The sequence below is a fragment of the Mustela putorius genome, unplaced genomic scaffold (genome assembly GCF_011764305.1).
Source record: "Mustela putorius furo isolate JIRA1106 unplaced genomic scaffold, ASM1176430v1.1 tig00000253_pilon_pilon_pilon, whole genome shotgun sequence".
NCBI classification, from domain to species: Eukaryota; Metazoa; Chordata; class Mammalia; order Carnivora; family Mustelidae; genus Mustela; species Mustela putorius.
In genome coordinates this window covers 7,418,436-7,439,306 of record NW_025421329.1, presented here as the reverse complement: position 1 = coordinate 7,439,306, position 20,871 = coordinate 7,418,436, and positions in this window count along the sequence as shown.

Below are 20,871 nucleotides of genomic sequence, written 5' to 3'. Positions count from 1 at the left end.
AAGCCACTGATTTTAGTGTCAAATTGGAGCTCTGACTTTAGTTTGGTCAAAGGAATTTCAACTCCCTCTTTATTGTGAATCTAGAAGTCAAAAGAAAAAATAGTTTGCATTTTAAAAGCCTTGACATTTTTTTACTGAGATGTTCTTGTACAGCTTTGGGAGCTCTGGGCCTCTCTGGGAAGCGGGCAGGGGGATGCTGTACAGGGGTTTGGGTACTCTGGAAAGGTAAGTCGCCCCTCCCGCCCCCTGAAGAACTACATTTCCTTAGAGACCTTGCAGCGTTCAGTCAGGTGGGGAGGAAGAACATGCTGGGACACAGCCCATTAACTCCCACTGTGCCTTCCACACGCTTAACTTGACTGGAGGGCTCTGTCGCAGTGCCTCCCGGGACCTGTAGTACAGATCCCAGCGTCTTTTCGATTCCCGGTCCCACTTAGGCGCTCTGGGGGCGCCTCCGCGAGGCGGGTCCAAATCGCGTGCCCGTGCGCGGGTCACAAAGGGACGACTGGCACCTCTGGCGGTGCCGGGCCGTGGCTTCGCTTTGACACCGCCTTCCTGCCCTGCCCCTCCTCTGACCCGCCCGCCCCTCCTTCCTGGAGTCACCGCTGAGGCGGGGCAGCGGCGGCAGCAGCGTTAGGGGCTGCCGCTGGGCTGGGTTTTGCCAGTGGCTCGCGCAACACGCGCGGACTCGGACCCTATGAGGGTCCTGCCCCTCCCCGCCGTTGGCGGGGTCCGTTTCCCGCGGCGGAATGTTCTCCCGAAGGAGCCACGCAGTTGCGAAGAAGTCGTCCAGAATGTGCTGGAACCCAGCAAGGACGTGCTGCGGCTCCTGAAGCATCTGCGGGCGCCGCAGTGGCGCCCCTGGTTCGGGGGGTTCCTGCCCTGACGTGGGCCGGGGGAGGGTCGGGGTTAGGATGCCGACGGCATGCAGGGGGTATGGGGGTGTGGGGGTGGTGTGAGACCCTCCTTTCCGGGGCCACGCGCACACACACACACACACACACACACCACCCCCCCCTTCCCCTCTGTTTTTTTTTTAAAGATTTTATTCATTCACCTGACAGACAGAGATCACAAGTAGGCAGACAGGCAGGCAGAGAGAGAGGAGGAAGCAGGCTCCCTGCTGAGCAGAGGGCCCGACGCAGGGCTCCATCCCAGGACCCTGGGATCATGACCTGAGCCAAAGGCAGAGGCTTTAACCCACTGAGCCACCCAGGCGCCCCTCGTTTTTTAATTTTTATTTCTGACTCTGACATCCTGCGCTCCAGGTGCTACACAGACACACACACACACACACACACACACACACACTCACACACAAAATAAACTGACACCTCCCCCTCTCGTTTTTTAATTTTTATTTCTGACTCTGGCACCCGAAGTAGAGTCTCCAAGTGTTCCCAGCCCAGACTTAACTGAACTGTCCTCTCTTCTGTGGGCTGCTCCCCACTTAAATTTTAGTTTTACTTTTAAGTCGGAGTCTTCAGAGAGTCGGAGCCTCCCAGCGCTCCCAGGATAAATTTAATTGAGCTGTCGTCTATCTTCCCGCGCTCCTCTTATTTTTATTTTGGGTCTGGCCGCTTGGGCTTCCTTGTGTGGTTGGTGTGAAGGGGGCTCCTCCTGTTTGTGGAGGGAGGGGTGGCTTTCCTGGGTTCAAGGAGGCTGCTGCTGCTTTCTTGCCGGGATGACAGTGAGAGTTCTTTCCTTCTTTCGTTTTTATGGACTGCTGGGTGGAGATTCTGTGGAGCCCAACACCCTGTAGTTGACCTGCCATGAAGCTCATCCTTGTGGCTGTGAAGTGTCCCCAAGGCTTCCTGTCACCTGCTGCATGGGATCTCTGGCTGCTTTGCTAGGCTGTGTTCTGTTTTCCATTTTCTTCCCTACTTAGTCTTAACTTTTGTTTAAGACCAAACACCCTAGTGTTTTTGGAGGCTGAGAAAAGGACACCTTGTTTCTTCTGGATGTCTTTTTTTATTCTTAAAATGAGGGGGAAAACACCTGATTTAGGACACATAGTCTTTTTTTTTTAAGTCAGCACAATTTATTGATGTGATTAGTCAGGTTTTTAATGTACAAAGCAACAGTAAGAACCCTCAAGTGAGCAGGTAAATTTTTAGGTAGAAAGAGAAGACTGAAATAAGAGCAGAGTCCAAAGAGTCTTAATGTGTCTGTCACGTGATGAAAAAGAATTGGTTTTATTTGTGAGAATTTTAAATAAAGATCTTGTTCATGAGATTAAAAATTGCTAATTATTTCTATTTATACCCTGTGAAGTATCTCTGAGGAAAGACAGACACACACATGCCTGGTTTCTCCCAGTGAAGTTATTTACAAGAGAGATTAGTTTTCAAGTTATAAAAGTGAAGTTGAATGTCCTTGGTAAACTGAACTGTCTTCTCCCTGTAGTAAAGTCTTATGGTCACACAGGTTGCATTGTGCAGGGTTCTTTGTAGTGACTGATACACACCTACTGCAGGGACATTTTTGATAAAGGAATGGTATTTTAAAGCATTTCATGTGGTGGGAATTTGTGTGTGTGTGTGTGTGTGTGTGTGTGTGTGTGTGTAGTAGAGAATTTGAACTTTTGTCCTGTCCAAGTCTGTAGGATTAAGTTGGCTCCATTTTGTAAAGGCAGAATCAATTAAACCTAGATCAGTTTGGCTTCTAGGAGATGCAGAGTATATTGTTACCATTCTGAGAAAGTAGTTTCTCAGAATTGTGGAATTGTGGTTTTACTTTAAAGTGCAGAACCTTATTTTGAGGAACTTTCTTTTTCCATTTCAATGAGCTCATGATGACCTCAGTTTTGTAAAGTTAGAGAGGTTCTTGATATGAGGCTGTTTGTGGATGCATTTGTTTGTAGAATGACCCAGTGTCCTTTCTTGCTGCAGTCTTTATCCTTAGGGACTACATTTTTGCATAGGGACTACATTTTTGCAAATGTGTCTGAAGACTTCCAGTTAAAATGTCTAACATCAAGTTTGGCTGACAACTGTGGTTTCAAGACTTTAAAGAAATATAGTACATTAATGTACTAGTTCCTAGTACATCACATACCCTATTTATTTGCTACTTAAAGAAAAATTCTACTTAGAAAAAATGGCCTCTTGATCTGAAAGACAGGAATTAGCCAAGATCAAGAACGATTTGAAGGAAGTGAATGGACATTATTGTCGTATTTTTATTTGCGTATTTCTGTAATAGTCTTGCTTTTCACATATGTCTTCAAGCAATAATAAAGATGTTCTTTTTTACATACAAAGGTGATACCACTGATCCGGATTTCCAGCCTAGGGCAGCATCACTTTGGCTGCTTACTTAGCCTGTCTTTGAACCTCAGTTTCTTTACTCTGTCAGATGGGTATGGTAATAATATCTGCCTTGTAAAGGTTATTGCGAGTATAGTGTATAAACTACATCAGCTTGCAGCAGGCATGTAACAGTTTCCTCTCCTCTTACTTGCCTCCCATCATGAATAGGCCAGGACAAGTACTTTGATAGGTACTTTCCCACACACCCTTTATATTCTGATAATTGCTATTAATTTGTCCTCTCTTTCTAAAAATTGTCTGTGTTTAAGACTACTGGCTGAGAGACACGCAATGAACTGTGGAAAGGATTTCTCGTTCATAGTAATGGCTCCAGTTAGAACTTGCTTAGCTACTTTAATCTAGCTCCATATTATAGATTGGCCTGATATTATGAACCTTACTTTACAAGGGGGGATTCTGAGGCCCAGACAGACCTTACAAGGGGCCAAGCAATGGACTATATGGCCTATATGCATTGTGTTAATTACAGGTAGAACAAAGAGCTATTGGGTCCCCTGGCTTCCAATTCTGCCTGTATTGTTGAAATCATCAATGGGAAAGTAAGTGAGTCAACAAAACAAAACATAAACCAAAAAAATTCTGTGTATTGCCATCTTGCTCCAGCGAAGATCCCATGCTTAATTAAAAGTTGAGTCCCTCCTACACATCCCCATCTAGAAATGGTATTGATGTAGCAAGAAGAATGATGTACCAGTAAGCATATAGTATGGTATGTGATTAGATAGTAGCTTCTATGTTGGACTCCATTATAGGATTTCAAGGGGTCAGAAATGCTCATTAAGAGTGGCACAAACAGAAGGGTCTTTTGAGGAAGGTTTTCCTCATGCTGGTTCTTGAAGGATAGCTAGAGTACTGAGCCACATGTTTAACTTAAATTGTTTAGTAGTCACATTTTAAAAAAGAAAGAGTGAAATTAGTTTTAATAATACATTTTATTTAATCCCACAGATCTAATCTGTATTATATCAACAGGTAACCAATATAAAATGTTACTATATTTTATGTTCTGTTTATTATATCAAATCTTTGAAATCCAGTGTGGGTTGTACATTTCTAGCATGTCTCTTTTCAAACTAGCTGCATTTTAAGAACTCAGTAGCTCTCTGTGGCTAGTGGTGTAATACTAGACAGAGCAGGGTTAGCATTTGGGAAGTGCAGTGGGAAGGCAGTTCCAAGCAAGGGGAGATGGATGCTGGTAGTGAAAATACACATGGCAATGATGTAGAAAGGTGAGGAACACCAGCCTGCTCTTTCCTTCTGTCCAGTGAGGGAGTCACAAGGTGATCTTGGTCATGAGACAGAGTGCTAGAATTCTTGCCCTGGGGGTGTTCACAGTGTCAGAGGCATGACTGGAGTGTTATGTAGGCCAGGGGTAGAGACAGTACAGAAGTTGGACTGGGGGATCTTTGTGGGGGGAGAGGAGTGGTGGCTTGACTGGCAGAAGCTGAGGCAGTTTGGGGACAGTTCAGAACATGTCTTTGTTTGAGTTGGAAGCTCCTACCTTACCTTGCAGCTGAAAGAGCCCTCTTGAAGAACTCTTAGTACGTCACGTGATAAGATTTGAGAGCTGCCTGGCTGTCAGCAGGGCCAGGAAAATGGAATGAGAGGTGATGGGAAGGGTGACACTGCTGGCGGGAAAGGAAGAGACGAATGACAAGGGCGTGAAATAAGATGCTCCGTGAATGGAGAGGAGGGTGGGATTTCAAAGGACCAGTGCAGGGGGAACTAGCGATTGTCTCCGTGAAGTGATGGAACAGGTTTGTAGAAGCCAGGCGGGGAGTGATCAGTCTGAAGCAGAAGAGATCTGGGAGAAGAGAACATAATCCAGGCTAATCAAGTGACATCGGGGCTTGGGCCAAATATTTGGAACCAGTGAGGAGAGAACAGTCTCTCACAAATGCTCTCTATATATTGACAGAGTAAAATGGATCATTTTGGTATATTTCCTTTTAAGCCTCTGTTGGTTTAGGAAAGGACAAGTTCACTTATAATTTTAAATGTTGCCATTTAAACTTCTTATTAGCATTTTCCTCTCATGTTTTTCCTCTCATTTTCATTAACTACAAGCATTTGTTGAAACTGTGTACCATAAGTTAGCTTACCATTTCCGGGATGGTTAAATTGTTTCCTTCCTTCCTTCCTTCCTTCTTTTTTTCTCTGATTTAAATAATACTGCTCTAAACATCTTGGGAAGAAGCTTTTCCTCTATTTTGTGTAATTTCCTTAGGACAGATTCCACTGAAGTCAAATTTCTGGGTTTGAACAAGTTTATGACTCAGTTTTCTCTGCTTTTTCCTAAGTGGTGCTCCCAGTGAGCCTGTGAGTGGCAAGGATAGAGACTATACCAAGTGCACTGTAGTCTGACTAGCAATACACACATTTGTGTAATTTGATCATTGGAGGGAGGCATTTTGGAGAATGGGAGTGTCAGGTAGAAGGGCCAGAGGAGTTAGGAGGAAAACCTGGCTAATGATAGATGAATTTGGTGGTAGGGGTGTTGAGTTTGAGAAAAGGGCAAGATCCAAGTGGAAATGTCTAGGAGGTTGTTAGACAGGGGGGTCTGGAACATAATAGTAGGGTAGAAAACTATGGTATGGTTGTTCATTTTCATCCTGGTTCCATCACATCTTCCCACAACCTCTGATGCAGGCAGTGTTCCTACCCTCCACTGAGAGGGTGCAGAAACTGAGGCTCAGTGAGCTTAACTGCTTGTCTGTCAGCACCCAGTCAGTTAGCAGCAGAGCTGGGATTCCTGATTCTAAAGGCTGTGTTGTACCTCTGCTAGTTATCTGACCCAAAAGCATTTTATTTATTTTTTTTAAAGATTTTATTTATTTATTTGACAGAGAAATTACAAGTAGATGGAGAGGCAGACAGAGAGAGAGAGAGGGAAGCAGGCTCCCCGCGGAGCAGAGAGCCCGATGCGGGACTCGATCCCAGGACCCCGAGATCATGACCTGAGCCGAAGGCAGTGGCTCAACCCACTGAGCCACCCAGGCGCCCCCCAAAAGCATTTTATATATCAGAAAATATATTTACCGACCACAGTGAATGTTGACATAGAAACAAAAGACCTAGGGTTTTTGCGTGTCTCCCAAAAATATTGCTTTGACTTGTGCTACTCTCTTTCTTGTCCGTTTTATTAGATTCTTCTAGGGAGACTTGAGGCTATATTTGATATAGGATGGCAAAAGATAAAAAAATAAAAAATAAAATAAATTCCTTTTGTGTTTTCCTGTTCATTGGCCTCTCTGTGCCGTTGGAGGGCCTAGCCGGTTGTAAAATGTTTGCATGGACATTAGTGCCAGAGGACATTCTACAACCAGAGCAAAGCCTGAGGTGTAATTTTAGGCGAGTCTTCATTTGGTCTCTCTCATTTAACCTTGTTTGAAATGAAGTCATCTTGCCATAATGCTCCTTTTGCTAATTTCTCATCAATTACTAACATTTTATATCTGTAACCTCTGAAACATGAGATGAGCTTTGGACACAGATACATGTATCACAAATACATCAATTCCTGCCTTTAGCGCTCGGGGATGTCTGGACTTCTGATGAGAGAAGTGTGAACCAAGGATAAAAGTCTGATTGAGGGGCACCTGGGTGGCTCAGTTGGTTAAACCTCTGCCTTTGGCTCAGGTCATGATCTCAGGGTCCTGGGATCGAGCCCCGCATTGGGCTCTCTGCTCAGCAGGGATCCTGCTTCCCTTCCTCTCTCTCTCTGCCTCTCTCTCTGCCTACTTGTGATCTCTGTCTGTCAAGCAAATAAATAAAATCCTTTAAAAAAAAAAAGGCTGATTGAGCTCAGATTTTTTTTTGGACAACTGAAAAAGGCTGACTTCCTCTTTTTATTCTGGGAAGAGAGCTAATTGATAAGTCCAGAATACTTGGACATAAACTTATAATTTGTATTTTTACTTTGTTTGTGTTTTATTTGCAGTTGGGCATGAATACTTTTACTGGATGCTTAGAGTACCGATCTTGCCATAAATAAAACTGTAGAGAATTGTTTATTTTAAAAATTTGAGTTTCAAAATAGCAAATTGACTCCACTTAAATTTTAAAATTATTTTTAAAGGTGGACTATTGTATTGTACTTTAAAATTATAAATATATTATATTTATATGTGGTATATCTATCTATATATATAAATGTGGTAGACAACTATGCTATCTTCAGATTTTTTAATTAATTATTTTTATTAACATATAATGTATTATTTGCCCCCAAGGTACACGTTTGAATCATCAGGCTTACACATTTCAAAGCAATCACCATATCACATATCCTCCCCAATGTCCATAACCCAGCCACCTTATCCACAAAATTTTAGTTTCATAGACATTTTTTTAAGAGTGAGTGAATGCATGTGTGTGTCTATGTCTGTCTGTCTGCTCAGAGGGCTGTGTATTCAGATATTAATAAGGCATAAGCCCAAGACCTATGCCTCTTGGAAAGGTCATCAGAGCTTCCTGAATGAGATGCAGCCTGAGGTGAGTTTGGAATGATGAATATGGGGCTTTCCAGGGAGACAAGTTGGGGAGGAGGGGACTGCACAGAGAGGAGCTTATCTGAAGGTAAAGGTGTGGGCACCATGGAGTTAAGTGTCCAGTAGCTTTTATCCTGTGGTGTGGGTAGTTTTTGGGAACCAGGAAGACCAAAGTAGAGGGCAGGGGCCAGATCTGGTTTTGCCCCCTTGGTGATTGGCCTGAGAGTCTCAGACTTTCTGAGATTTGAAACATGAGTGCCAGGGGAGTATGAGCTCCCACCTTTTGGATTGCAAACCCTGAGGGTGTAGAATGGGATGCCAGCATTCATCTTTCCCCAGCGTGGAGGGAACCTACCTCAAATGGAATCCATAATGAGAGGGAAGCGGGGCAGAGAGATGGAGGGTGAGAGGAGTGCAGCAGACCCTTTGTGAGCCAAGAGGTCTGGCTGTGTCTGTGCCATCTCCAACTCTGAGTTTCTTGGTTGCAGGTGCCAGTAACACCCTGTTTTTGCTTCAGCTAGCTTGAGTCATAGTTCTGGGTCTTGAAATGGAAAGAATACAGATTCATATTCCAGAAAGAGAGGGAGGATATCCCAGGTCAAGGATGGGCGGGTGGGTGGGTATGTGTGGGTGTGCTTTTTCTATTTTTTAAGAGCTGAGCTGATTTGAGTTTATATATATGTAGAAGAAGGAACTAATGAAAGAGCAAAATTGAAGAAGCAGTGCAGAGAAGAGGAATACAAATGGAGAAAGGTGGGGTCTTCAATGGGGTGAAGGGTGTGGGGCTGGGGATCAGGCTTGACAAGAGGGACATCACTTCCTCTAAGGCCACTTGGAGGAACTAAGAATGGGATCCTAGATGTGGAGGGAGATCTCATGCCATGGCTTATGTTTTCTTTGTGAAGGGGAATGCCCTCAAAATGCATTTAACTTATGCATTCAGTACTTGGAGAGAAGCCAGGAAATGCATATTTATAAAATGAGGACAGTTAGGGAGTGGGAGGAGATTTAGGGAGTGCTCATATTGTCTGGCCTTCTACTTGGTGACCATGTGCCCCAGAATAGCAGCAGGTGGGCCCAGGGAAGTGCTGTGCTCCCCAGTGATCATCTTTCCTTCATGCCTCTCCTCTGTGGGACCATCTGTCCTACTGGGTGTGGCTGTAGTGGTTAGGGGTAATTTTGATCTCCATTTTTGCCTTGAATTCCACTTAAGCTCACATAGGATGTAACATGACTGAACATATTCACGTGGCACCTTGCCCTTTTGTGATATGTTTTCTCATATTTTCATAAGATCAATATGCTGCCTTAAGCTACCAGTTCAGAAGGGATTTAGCTTTTAGATTCTTAGTCAAGCTTTATTTCTTAGTTCTGAATGCCCATTTCAAGTTTTTATCTGTGATTTTTATAAAAGAGATATTTCATAACCATTTTTTAAAAGATTTTATTTATTTATTTCACAGACAGAGATCACAAGTAGGCAGAGAGGCAGGCAGAGAGAGAGAAAGGGAAGTAAGCTCCCTGCTGCGCAGAGAGCCGATGTGGGGCTTGATCCCAGGACTCTGGCATCATGACCTGAGCCGAAGGAAGAGGCTTTAACCCACTGAGCCACCCAAGTGCCCCTCATGACCATTTTTATGTCTTTTATATTGTTTTAGAAATTGAAACCACATCTGAAAGATATTTTCAAAGTAGTTGTAATTTTCAACAGTAAATATGTCATTTTGCTGCTACAACTGCGGTTTAGGTTAAAAAGACAAGGGGCTCTTTGATATTGTCTTGCGTTTGATTTTCAGTGATGGCACATATTTACTGAAGACACATAGGTACTAGTGACACTGTCTGTGCCCCACTGTGGGAGCCATGAGAATGTGCCACTCAGGCCTCTGCTGTGGGGGTCATGACTGACTGATGGCTCCAGCTGCTGCCCTCCGGATTCACCACCACTTCTTAACCAAAGCTGAGCTTCCCTTGGGCTACTTGCTGAGCAAGTGGGGATACTACTGTGGTCCACTCATGCAAGATCCAGATGCCTCTGAAGAGTGACTTTGGCTTGAGGACTCCCCATGGGTTGGTCAAGACCTTCTTAGGACTGAGTTGGGAGTCTGAGACCCTTCCTTCCAGCCCTCCTTCCTTCCCTGTCTCCTTCACGGAGGGTCAGACCTGCACTGTGGTTCGGTCTCTCCCCGTCTTCTCAGGTCTCTCCCCTTTACCCTTCACAGACAGTTCCCCCAACAAATTTCCTACATGTGTCATCCTGCCTTGGATTACACAGGGAGCCCAAACTGACACATCATCCCTTTTCCCCAGAAGGTGTTGTATATCCTACCATCTAAAACTCTTCCAGGAGGCAGCATGAGCACACTACATTTTCCACATAAACTTTCTTTATCCCTCTGCCCTGAAATGATATTTCCTCAGAATGCCCATGGCATTTTGAACTTCACATTTGTCATTTATGGCCTTTGGCTTTGTATCTGCTGGATCTCCCCTCCTGGATGATAAATACATTGAGAACATGAAGAGCTTATTGTTCATCTTGATTCGTTTTGGTAACATACTTCCTTAGTTATAATCATAATAATTAGCATTTGGTCAGCACTTTCCATGTGCCAAACACTGAAATACTTTTATGTGAATTAACTCATGTAGTCTTCTCAAATAGGATAGATAATATTATTCTCCTCATTTTATGGATGAGATCCAGAGAGGTTAAGAATCTTGTTCAAGATTATGCAGCTGGAAGTGACAGAGGCAGGATTTGAACCGAGGCAGCTGGCTCCCATTGTTCATTTAGAAGTTATTTTTTTGTTCAGACAGAATATGTTCCAGGCACTAAACACAGTGTTGGGGTTGCCAAAGCTTGCAATCCAAGTCTAGAATTAACAGCTATTTAAAAAGCAAACCCTGAAATGTGATTTCCAAATAGATTAAGTCCCTGGGGTAGTAACAGCACCCGATGTTTTAAAAAATTTCTAAAAACCTTCCTGCCCCAAAAATGATTCTCACTATCCAGATGTTCCTATCATTAAAGTAATGATTTGAGACTAAGAATTAAGGTCTCCTGAAAGAGTATCCCCTGACCTTCTCCCTTGTGTACATGCACTCATTATCACACCCACCCCTCTGATCCCAAGGAGAGTAGCTGTAAGAAGGACTATTTGTGTGGACAAAGGGAGAAGAGGTTGGGCAAGGAGGTTGGGGGAGAAGGGCAGCCGGACCAGAGGGCATTGGGAAGGATAGGCTTGGGAAGCTTCTTACATGGAAACAAAATTTCAGATACGCTACTGTAAAATTTTGAATATACAGAAAGCAAAACTGAGTCAGTATATCCCCAAAAGGACTGGCACTAACTAGTAAAAAACTCTTTCTTTTTTTTTTTTTTTTTTTTAAATTTTTTATTTTTTATAAACATATATTTTTATCCCCAGGGGTAAAGGTCTGTGAATCACCAGGTTTACACACTTCACAGCACTCACCAAATCACATACCCTCCCCAATGTCCATAATCCCACCCCCTTCTCCCAAACCCCCTCCCCCCGGCAACCCTCAGTTTGTTTTGTGAGATTAAGAGTCACTTATGGTTTGTCTCCCTCCCAATCCCATCTTGTTTCATTTATTCTTCTTCTACCCACTGAAGCCTCCATATCAGGGAGATCATATGATAGTTGTCTTTCTCTGCTTGACTTATTTCGCTAAGCATGATATGCTCTAGTTCCATCCATGTTGTTGCAAATGGCAAGCCATCATTTCTTTTGATGGCTGCATAGTATTCCATTGTGTATATATACCACATCTTCTTGATCCATTCATCTGTTGATGGACATCTAGGTTCTTTCCATAGTTTGGCTATTGTGGACATTGCTGCTATAAACATTCGGGTGCACGTGCCCCTTTGGATCACTACATTTGTATCTTTAGGGTAAATACCCAATAGTGCAATTGCTGGGTCATAGGGCAGTTCTATTTTCAACATTTTGAGGAACCTCCATGCTGTTTTCCAGAGTGGTTGCACCAGCTTGCATTCCCACCAACAGTGTAGGAGGGTTCCCCTTTCTCCGCATCCTCGCCAGCATCTGTCATTTCCTGACTTGTTGATTTTAGCCATTCTGACTGGTGTGAGGTGATATCTCATTGTGGTTTTGATTTGTATTTCCCTGATGCCGAGTGATATGGAGCACTTTTTCATGTGCCTGTTCGCCATCTGGATGTCTTCTTTGCAGAAATGTCTGTTCATGTCCTCTGCCCATTTCTTGATTGGATTATTTGTTCTTTGGGTGTTGAGTTTGCTAAGTTCTTTATAGATTCTGGACACTAGTCCTTTATCTGATATGTCGTTTGCAAATATCTTCTCCCATTCTGTCAGTTGTCTTTTGATTTTGTTAACTGTTTCCTTTGCTGTGAGAAAGCTTTTGATCTTGATGAAATCCCAGTAGTTCATTTTTTCCCTTGCTTCCCTTGCCTTTTGCGTTGTTCCTAGGAAGATGTTGCTGCGGCAGAGGTCGAAGAGGTTGCTGCCCGTGTTCTCCTCAAGGATTTTGATGGATTCCTTTCGTACATTGAGGTCCTTCATCCATTTTGAGTCTATTTTTGTGTGTGGTGTAAGGGAATGGTCCAATTTCATTTTTCTGCATGTGGCTGTCCAATTTTCCCAGCACCATTTATTGAAAAGGCTGTCTTTTTTCCATTGGACACTCTTTCCTGCTTTGTCGAAGATTAGTTGACCATAGATTTGAGGGTCTATTTCTGGGCTCTCTATTCTGTTCCATTGATCTATGGGTCTGTTTTTGTGCCAGTACCATGCTGTCTTGATGAGGACAGCTTTGTAATAGAGCCTGAAGTCCGGAATTGTGATGCCACCAACGTTGGCTTTCTTTTTCAATATCCCTTTGGCTATTCGAGGTCTTTTCTGGTTCCATATAAATTTTAGCATTATTTGTTCCATTTCTTTGAAAAAGATGGATGGCACTTTGATAGGAATTGCATTAAATGTGTAGATTGCTTTAGGTAGCATAGACATTTTCACAATATTTATTCTTCCAATCCAGGAGCATGGAACATTTTTCCATTTCTTTGTGTCTTCCTCAATTTCTTTCATGAGTACTTTATAGTTTTCTGAGTATAGATTCTGTGTCTCTTTGGTTAGGTTTATTCCTAGGTATCTTATGGTTTTGGATGCAATTGTAAATGGGATTGACTCCTTAATTTCTCTTTCTTCTGTCTTGCTGTTGGTGTAGAGAAATGCAACTGATTTCTGTGCATTGATTTTATATCCTGACACTTTACTGAATTCCTGTATAAGTTCTAGCAGTTTTGGAGTGGAGTCTTTTGGGTTTTCCACATATAGTATCATATCATCTGCGAAGAGTGATAATTTGACTTCTTCTTTGCCGATTTGGATGCCTTTAATTTCCTTTTGTTGTCTGATTGCTGAGGCTAGGACCTCTAGTACGATGTTGAATAGCAGTGGTGATAATGGACATCCCTGCCGTGTTCCTGACCTTAGCAGAAAAGCTTTCAGTTTTTCTCCATTGAGAATGATATTTGCGGTGGGTTTTTCATAGATGGCTTTGATGATATTGAGGTATGTGCCCTCTATCCCTACACTTTGAAGAGTTTTGATCAGGAAGGGATGTTGTACTTTGTCAAATGCTTTTGCAGCATCTATTGAGAGTATCATATGGTTCTTGTTCTTTCTTTTATTGATGTGTTGCATCACATTGACTGAAATGTGGATGTTGAACCAACCTTGCAGCCCTGGAATAAATCCCACTTGGTCGTGGTGAATAATCCTTTTAATGTACTGTTGAATCCTATTGGCTAGTATTTTGTTGAGTATTTTCGCATCTGTGTTCATCAAGGATATCGGTCTATAGCTCTCTTTTTTGGTGGGATCCTTGTCTGGTTTTGGGATCAAGGTGATGCTGGCCTCATAAAATGAGTTTGGAAGTTTTCCTTCCATTTCTATTTTTTGGAACAGTTTCAGGAGAATAGGAATTAGTTCTTCTTTAAATGTTTGGTAGAATTCCCCCGGGAAGCCTTCTGGCCCTAGGCTTTTGTTTGTTTGGAGATTTTTAATGACTGTTTCAATCTCCTTACTGGTTATGGGTCTGTTCAGGCTTTCTATTTCTTCCTGGCTCAGTTGTGGTAGTTTATATGTTTCTAGGAATGCATCCATTTCTTCCAGATTGTCAAATTTATTGCCGTAGAGTTGCTCATAGTATGTTCTTATAATAGTTTGTATTTCTTTGGTGTTAGTTGTGATCTCTCCTCTTTCATTCATGATTTTATTTATTTGGGTCCTTTCTCTTTTCTTTTTGATAAGTCGGGCCAGGGGTTTATCAATTTTATTAATTCTTTCAAAGAACCAGCTCCTAGTTTCGTTGATTTGTTCTATTGTTTTTTTGGTTTCTATTTCATTGATTTCTGCTCTGATCTTTATGATTTCTCTTCTCCTCTTGGGCTTCGGGTTTCTTTCTTGTTCTTTCTCCAGCTCCTTTAGGTGTAGGGTTAGGTTGTGTACCTGAGACCTTTCTTGTTTCTTGAGAAAGGCTTGTACCACTATATATTTTCCTCTCAGGACTGCCTTTGTTGTGTCCCACAGATTTTGAACCGTTGTATTTTCATTATCATTTGTTTCCATGATTTTTTTCAATTCTTCTTTAATTTCCCGGTTGACCCATTCATTCTTTAGAAGGATACTGTTTAGTCTCCATGTATTTGGGTTCTTTTCAAACTTCCTCTTGTGGTTGAGTTCTAGCTTTAGAGCATTGTGGTCTGAAAATATGCAGGGAATGATCCCAATCTTTTGATACCGGTTGAGTCCTGATTTAGGACCGAGGATGTGATCTATTCTGGAGAATGTTCCATGTGCACTAGAGAAGAATGTGTATTCTGTTGCTTTGGGATGAAATATTCTGAATATATCTGTGATGTCCATCTGGTCCACTGTGTCGTTTAAGGCCTTTATTTCCTTGCTGTTCTTTTGCTTGGATGACCTGTCCATTTCAGTGAGGGTAGTGTTAAAGTCCCCTACTATTATTGTATTATTGTTGATGTGTTTCTTTGATTTTGTTATTAATTGGTTTATATAGTTGGCTGCTCCCACATTGGGGGCATAGATATTTAAAATTGTTAAATCTTCTTGTTGGACAGACCCTTTGAGTATGATATAATGTCCTTCCTCATCTCTTATTATAGTCTTTGGCTTAAAATCTAATTGATCTGATATAAGGATTGCCACTCCTGCTTTCTTCTGATGTCCATTAGCATGGTAAATTCTTTTCCACCCCCTCACTTTAAATCTGGAGGTGTCTTCGGGCTTAAAATGAGTTTCTTGGAGGCAACATATAGATGGGTTTTGTTTTTTTATCCATTCTGATACCCTGTGTCTTTTGACAGGGGCATTTAGCCCATTCACATTCAGGGTAACTATTGAGAGATATGAATTTAGTGCCATTGTATTGCCTGTAAGGTGACTGTTACTGTATATGGTCTCTGTTCCTTTCTGATCTACCACTTGTAGGCTCTCTCTTTGCTTAGAGGACCCCTTTCAATATTTCCTGTAGAGCTGGTTTGGTATTTGCAAATTCTTTCAGTTGTTGTTTGTCCTGGAAGCTTTTAAGCTCTCCTTCTATTTTCAATGATAGCCTAGCTGGATATAGTATTCTTGGCTGCATGTTTTTCTCGTTTAGTGCTCTGAAAATATCATGCCAGCTCTTTCTGGCCTGCCAGGTCTCTGTGGATAAGTCAGCTGCCAATCTAATATTTTTACCATAGTATGTTACAGACTTCTTTTCCCGGGCTGCTTTCAGGATTTTCTCTTTGTCATTGAGACTTGTAAATTTTACTATTAGGTGACGGGGTATGGGCCTATTCTTATTGATTTTGAGGGGCGTTCTCTGAACCTCCTGAATTTTGATGCTCGTTCCCTTTGCCATATTGGGCAAATTCTCCCCAATAATTCTCTCCAGTATACCTTCTGCTCCCCTCTCACTTTCTTCTTCTTCTGGAATCCCAATTATTCTAATGTTGTTTCGTCTTATGGTGTCACTTATCTCTCGAATTCTCCCCTCGTGGTCCAGTAGCTGTTTGTCCCTCTTTTGCTCAGCTTCTTTATTCTCTGTCATTTGGTCTTCTATATCACTAATTCTTTCTTCTGCCTCATTTATCCTAGCAGTTAGAGCCTCCATTTTTGATTGCACCTCATTAATAGCTTTTTTGATTTCACCTTGGTTAGATTTTAGTTCTTTCATTTCTCCAGAAAGGGCTTTTATATCTCTCGAGAGGGTTTCTCTAATATCTTCCATGCCTTTTTCGAGCCCAGCTAGAACCTTGAGAATTGTCATTCTGAACTCTAGATCTGACATATTACCGATGTCTGTATTGATTAGGTCCCTAGCCTTCGGTACTGCCTCTTGTTCTTTTTTTTGTGTTGAATTTTTACGTCTTGTCATTTTGTCCAGATAAGGGTAAATGAAGGGGCAAGTAAAATACTAAAAGGGTGGCAACAACCCCAGGAAAATATGCTTTAACAAAATTAGAAGAGATCCAAAATCGTGAGTGGGGAGAAAGGGGATAAAAAGAGGTTCAAAAAGGAAGAAAGAGAAAAAAAAAAAACAAAAAGAAAAGAAAAAAAAAGAAAAGAAAAGAAAAGAATTTTTTAAAAAAGAATACACCTAAGAAAAATGTAAAAAAGAAAAATTATATATATTAAATAAACTAGTATAAAATCGTTAAAAAAGAAAAAGGTAACAGTTAAAAAAAAATTTTACCCGAAGGCGAGAAAAAAAAAAAGAAAAAGAAAAAATTAAATTAACTGCAAGACTAAAAAAAATCACAGGAAAAAAGCCATGAGTTCCGCGCTTGGCTTTCTCCTCCTCTGGAATTCTGCTGCTCTCCTTGGTATTGAAACCGCACTCCTTGGTAGGTGAACTTAGTCTTGGCTGGATTTCTTGTTGATCTTCTGGGGGAGGGGCCTGTTGTAGTGATTCTCAAGTGTCTTTGCCCCAGGCGGAATTACACCGCCCTTACCCGGGGCCGGGGTGAGTAATCCGCTCGGGTTTGCTTTCAGGAGCTTTTGTTCCCTGAGCGCTTTCCGTAGAGTTCCAGAGGCCGGGAATACAAATGGCGGCCTCCTGGTCTCCGGCCCGGAGGAGCCGAGAGCCCAGGGCTGCACTCCTCAGTGCGCGCTCAGAGAACCGCGCCCAGTTACTCCCGTCTGCCTGACCTCCGGCCGCGCTCCGAGCTCACCGAGCCTGCGACCGGTTCAAGGTAACACGGAGCTGCGAGCTTACTGTTGGCTCTGTCTCTGTAGCCGGCTTTCCCGTTCCAATACCCGCAGGCTCTGCGACACTCAGACACCCCCGATCCTTCTGTGACCCTGCGGGACCTGAGGCCACGCTGACCCCGCGTGGGCTTCGCCCCGGTTTAGCCTCTGGAGCGATGTCCCTCAGCAGAACAGACTTTTAAAAGTCCTGATTTTGTGCACGGTTGCTCCACCGCTTGCCGGGAGCCGGCCCCTCCCCCCGGGGTCTATCTTCCCGTCGCTTTGGATTCACTTCTCCGCCGGTCCTACCTTTCAGAAAGTGGTTGTTTTTCTGTTTCCAGAATTGCTGTTATTCTTCTCTCCGATCTGCCGATGGATTTTCAGGTGTTTGCAATCTTTAGATAAGCTATCTAGCTGATCTCCGGCTAGCTGAAGCAGTCTCAGCTTGCTACTTCTCCGCCATCTTGACTCCTCCCCCCCTAAAAAACTCTTTCAATGAGATCTTTGATAGTATTTTTAACTCAGCCTGGAAGAGAGAGGAATAGATGACATATGTTGCTTCTTTACAACTTTTGAAGGGGATTAACGTGTTTTATTTCTGTACGGTCATATTTCTGGGACAAACAGTGTAGACCTATATTTTCCATGGACTTTATGTCTGGTAAGAGAAGAAGGATCTGTTTGGGTTGATTAGGCTTGATGTAGTAGAACTTATGCTGAATTTTGGGGTAGACGTAAAATATCACCTTGTGTGTGTGTGTGTGTGTGTGTATGTGTGTGCACGCATGTGTCATATTACAGCTCTTTATTTTGGAGAGAATTGTTCCATTCCTCTCTTCCTGCCCCTCATATAAATATGTACACAAGCAGACACATCATTTTGACTGAAGTAAAATGTAAATAGTGGACTGGAAAAATATTTGAAATTTATAGGACAAGATAAAGTCATATTCTCAGTACATAAAGGGCCCCTATATTTTAACAGGAAAAATCAGAACACATGTTTAAACTATACATATACATATCACAAATGAAAAAATGACAAGAACCAGTGTCTTAAATGTCACTTCAGTTATCTAGGATATATAAACTTACAAATAAAAATGTGTTTACCTCTTATTTTAGCAAAGTTGCTGTTGTGTTTGATTTTTTTTTCCCTGAATGATTCCTCCTGGTTATCTGTGTTTGCTTTCCAATACACCTCTGATAGGATTCTAATTTAGTATTATCTCTCTGGAAAGTAATTTGTTGGTGTGTGCTAATGGTCTTAAAAATGTATATATCACTTGACTCAATTTCCTTTTCTCAGAAATGATGATAGGTATACTGAAAGCCAATTAAGAAAGGCATTGCAGCATTGTTTTCACATTTGAAATGTTGTTTATTGAGGTAAATTTCACATAATATAAAATTAATTATTTTAAAGTGAACAATTCAGTGGCGTCTAGAACATTTACAGTGCTGTGCAATCATCACACTTTTATCTAGTTCCAGAACATTTTCATCACTCCCAGCAGAAAACCCTACCCATGAAGCAGTCTCTAGTTCTCTCCTCCCTCCTGCCCTGGAAACTCCCTGTGTGTGTCTGTTTAACCAGCTGGGGGCTTTTTTTTTTTTTTTTCCTTTGTAAATAAAACCTCTTTATTTTTTTTAAATTAATTTATTTATTTTCAGAAAAAACAATATTAATTATTTTTTCACCACACCCAGTGCTCCATGCAATCCGTGCCCTCTATAATACCCACCACCTCGTACCCCAACCTCCCACCCACCCCCTGCCACTTCAAACCCCTCAGATTGTTTTTCAGCGTCCATAGTCTCTCATGTTTCAAGCTGGGGGCTTTTTAAAATTTAATATAATTTCTTTTTTTGCTTTGCTTTTTAGAATCATTCTGCTCCACCAGAGTGATAGTACAGTTGACCCTTGAAAAAATGGGTTTGAACTACATGGGTTCACTTACATGTGTACTTTTTTTTTCTTTCATAATAACAGTATAGGATTGTAAATATATTTTCTCTTCCTTATGATTTTCTTAATAGCATGTTCTTTTCTCTAGCTTACTTTATTGTAAGAATACAGTTATCATGTGCATATTATATATATATACAACATATGTGTTGTTTATGTTATTGGTGAGGCTTCTGGTCAATAGGCTGTTAAGAGTTAAGATTTTGGGGAGTCAAAATTTACATGCAGGGGGGCGCCTGGGTGGCTCAGTGGGTTAAGCTGCTGCCTTCGGCTCAGGTCATGATCTCAGGGTCCTGGGATCGAGTCCCGCGTGGGGCTCTCTGCTCGGCAGGGAGCCTGCTTCCTCCTCTCTCTCTCTCTGCCTGCCTCTCCAACTACTTGTGATTTCTCTCTGTCAAATAAATGAATAAAATCTTTAAAAAAAAATTTACATGCAGGGAGTAGACACCCTTAGTCCCTGCATTGTTCAAGGGTTAGCTTGAGCATATTTGTACGAGTCAAGACTCTTGGTTGCCAATGGCAGAAAGTCTAACTTCAAAAGGGGAGAGGGTTAATGATGCACACAACTATTCTAGGGGTACATTTGGCTTTAAGTATGTATGACTGTTGACAGAGATGTAAGTGGAGTCTAGGACACCCACCCATTCTCATGTCCACTCTCTTTTTTGACCTCCATCTTGGTGAAAAAATACTCCTTTCCACTCTTGGTTCTGTGTTTGTATCTTTTCTGTGCTTCTGCTTCATTGTCAGGCTGACTCTTCCAGGTGCAGGAGAGATGGTCCCTGAATGCTAGTGACCCTTGAGAAGAGTGTGGCCCCTACTAGGGCCCCAGGTCTTGAGACCTTGCTGATTGGCTTTCCATGGGTCATGGACCCATTCCTGTAGGAGATGGGGTACTCTGATTAACTGGCCTGGTTATCATTTGTCCTGTTCCTAGAGACTGATCTCATTCCAGCTCATATATTTCTGAGAAAGTAGTTCTAGAAAGCCATTCTGATACCTTCCCACACAAAACAGTACTGCTCATATCTCTGTTCATGCCCATGTGTATCACGAGAGCATTGACTTTTGTGTTGATAATCCTAGGTCATTGAGAAAACCTTACATGACATTTCATAAGTTTTATTCAAGACTGTGGGAGTTATAGTGGAGGATTTATCTAATTTGAGGGAAGTAAGGGTTTCCCTTTTAATAAATGGATTTCCCACTCTTTGAGTTTATGTTAAACAGTATACATTTTTGGGAGGTCATTCCACAAGTAGATACTGAGGGCTTGCTGTGGGCCAAATGAAGCTTCAGTTTCATGAGATTTTCATTCTATTAGGGCAAATGGACAATAAACAAATGACAAGTAAATGTATAGTTTCAGATAATGATTATAGAAAAATGAAGCTTGATTGGGGGTGTATATGCTAGTCTAGACAGCAGGGTCAGGGAAGGCCTCTCTGAAAAGGGATTTAGAGTCAAGATCTGGGTTAAACAGGGAACAGTTTGGTGATTATTTATGGAAGTACTGTTCCAAACAGAGGGAACAATAAGTCAAAGACTTTGAATCATCAATAGGCCTGAGAATCTAATGGAGGTTAATAGAGTTGGAGAAGTTGGGGATAGAGGAGGAAAGGGTAGGACCAGGTGGGGCTTTTAGGTCTCACTGAGGACTTGGGATTTTTTTTTTTCCTAAGGTGAGATGGGGAGCCCCGGAGGCAGGATGAGCAGGGGTGTGAACCGAGTTTTTCAGGACCTTTCTTTGTAAAGAAAGCCTCTCTTACCTTTTGGCTTGCTTTATAAAAAGTCTGATTCTTGACCCCAATA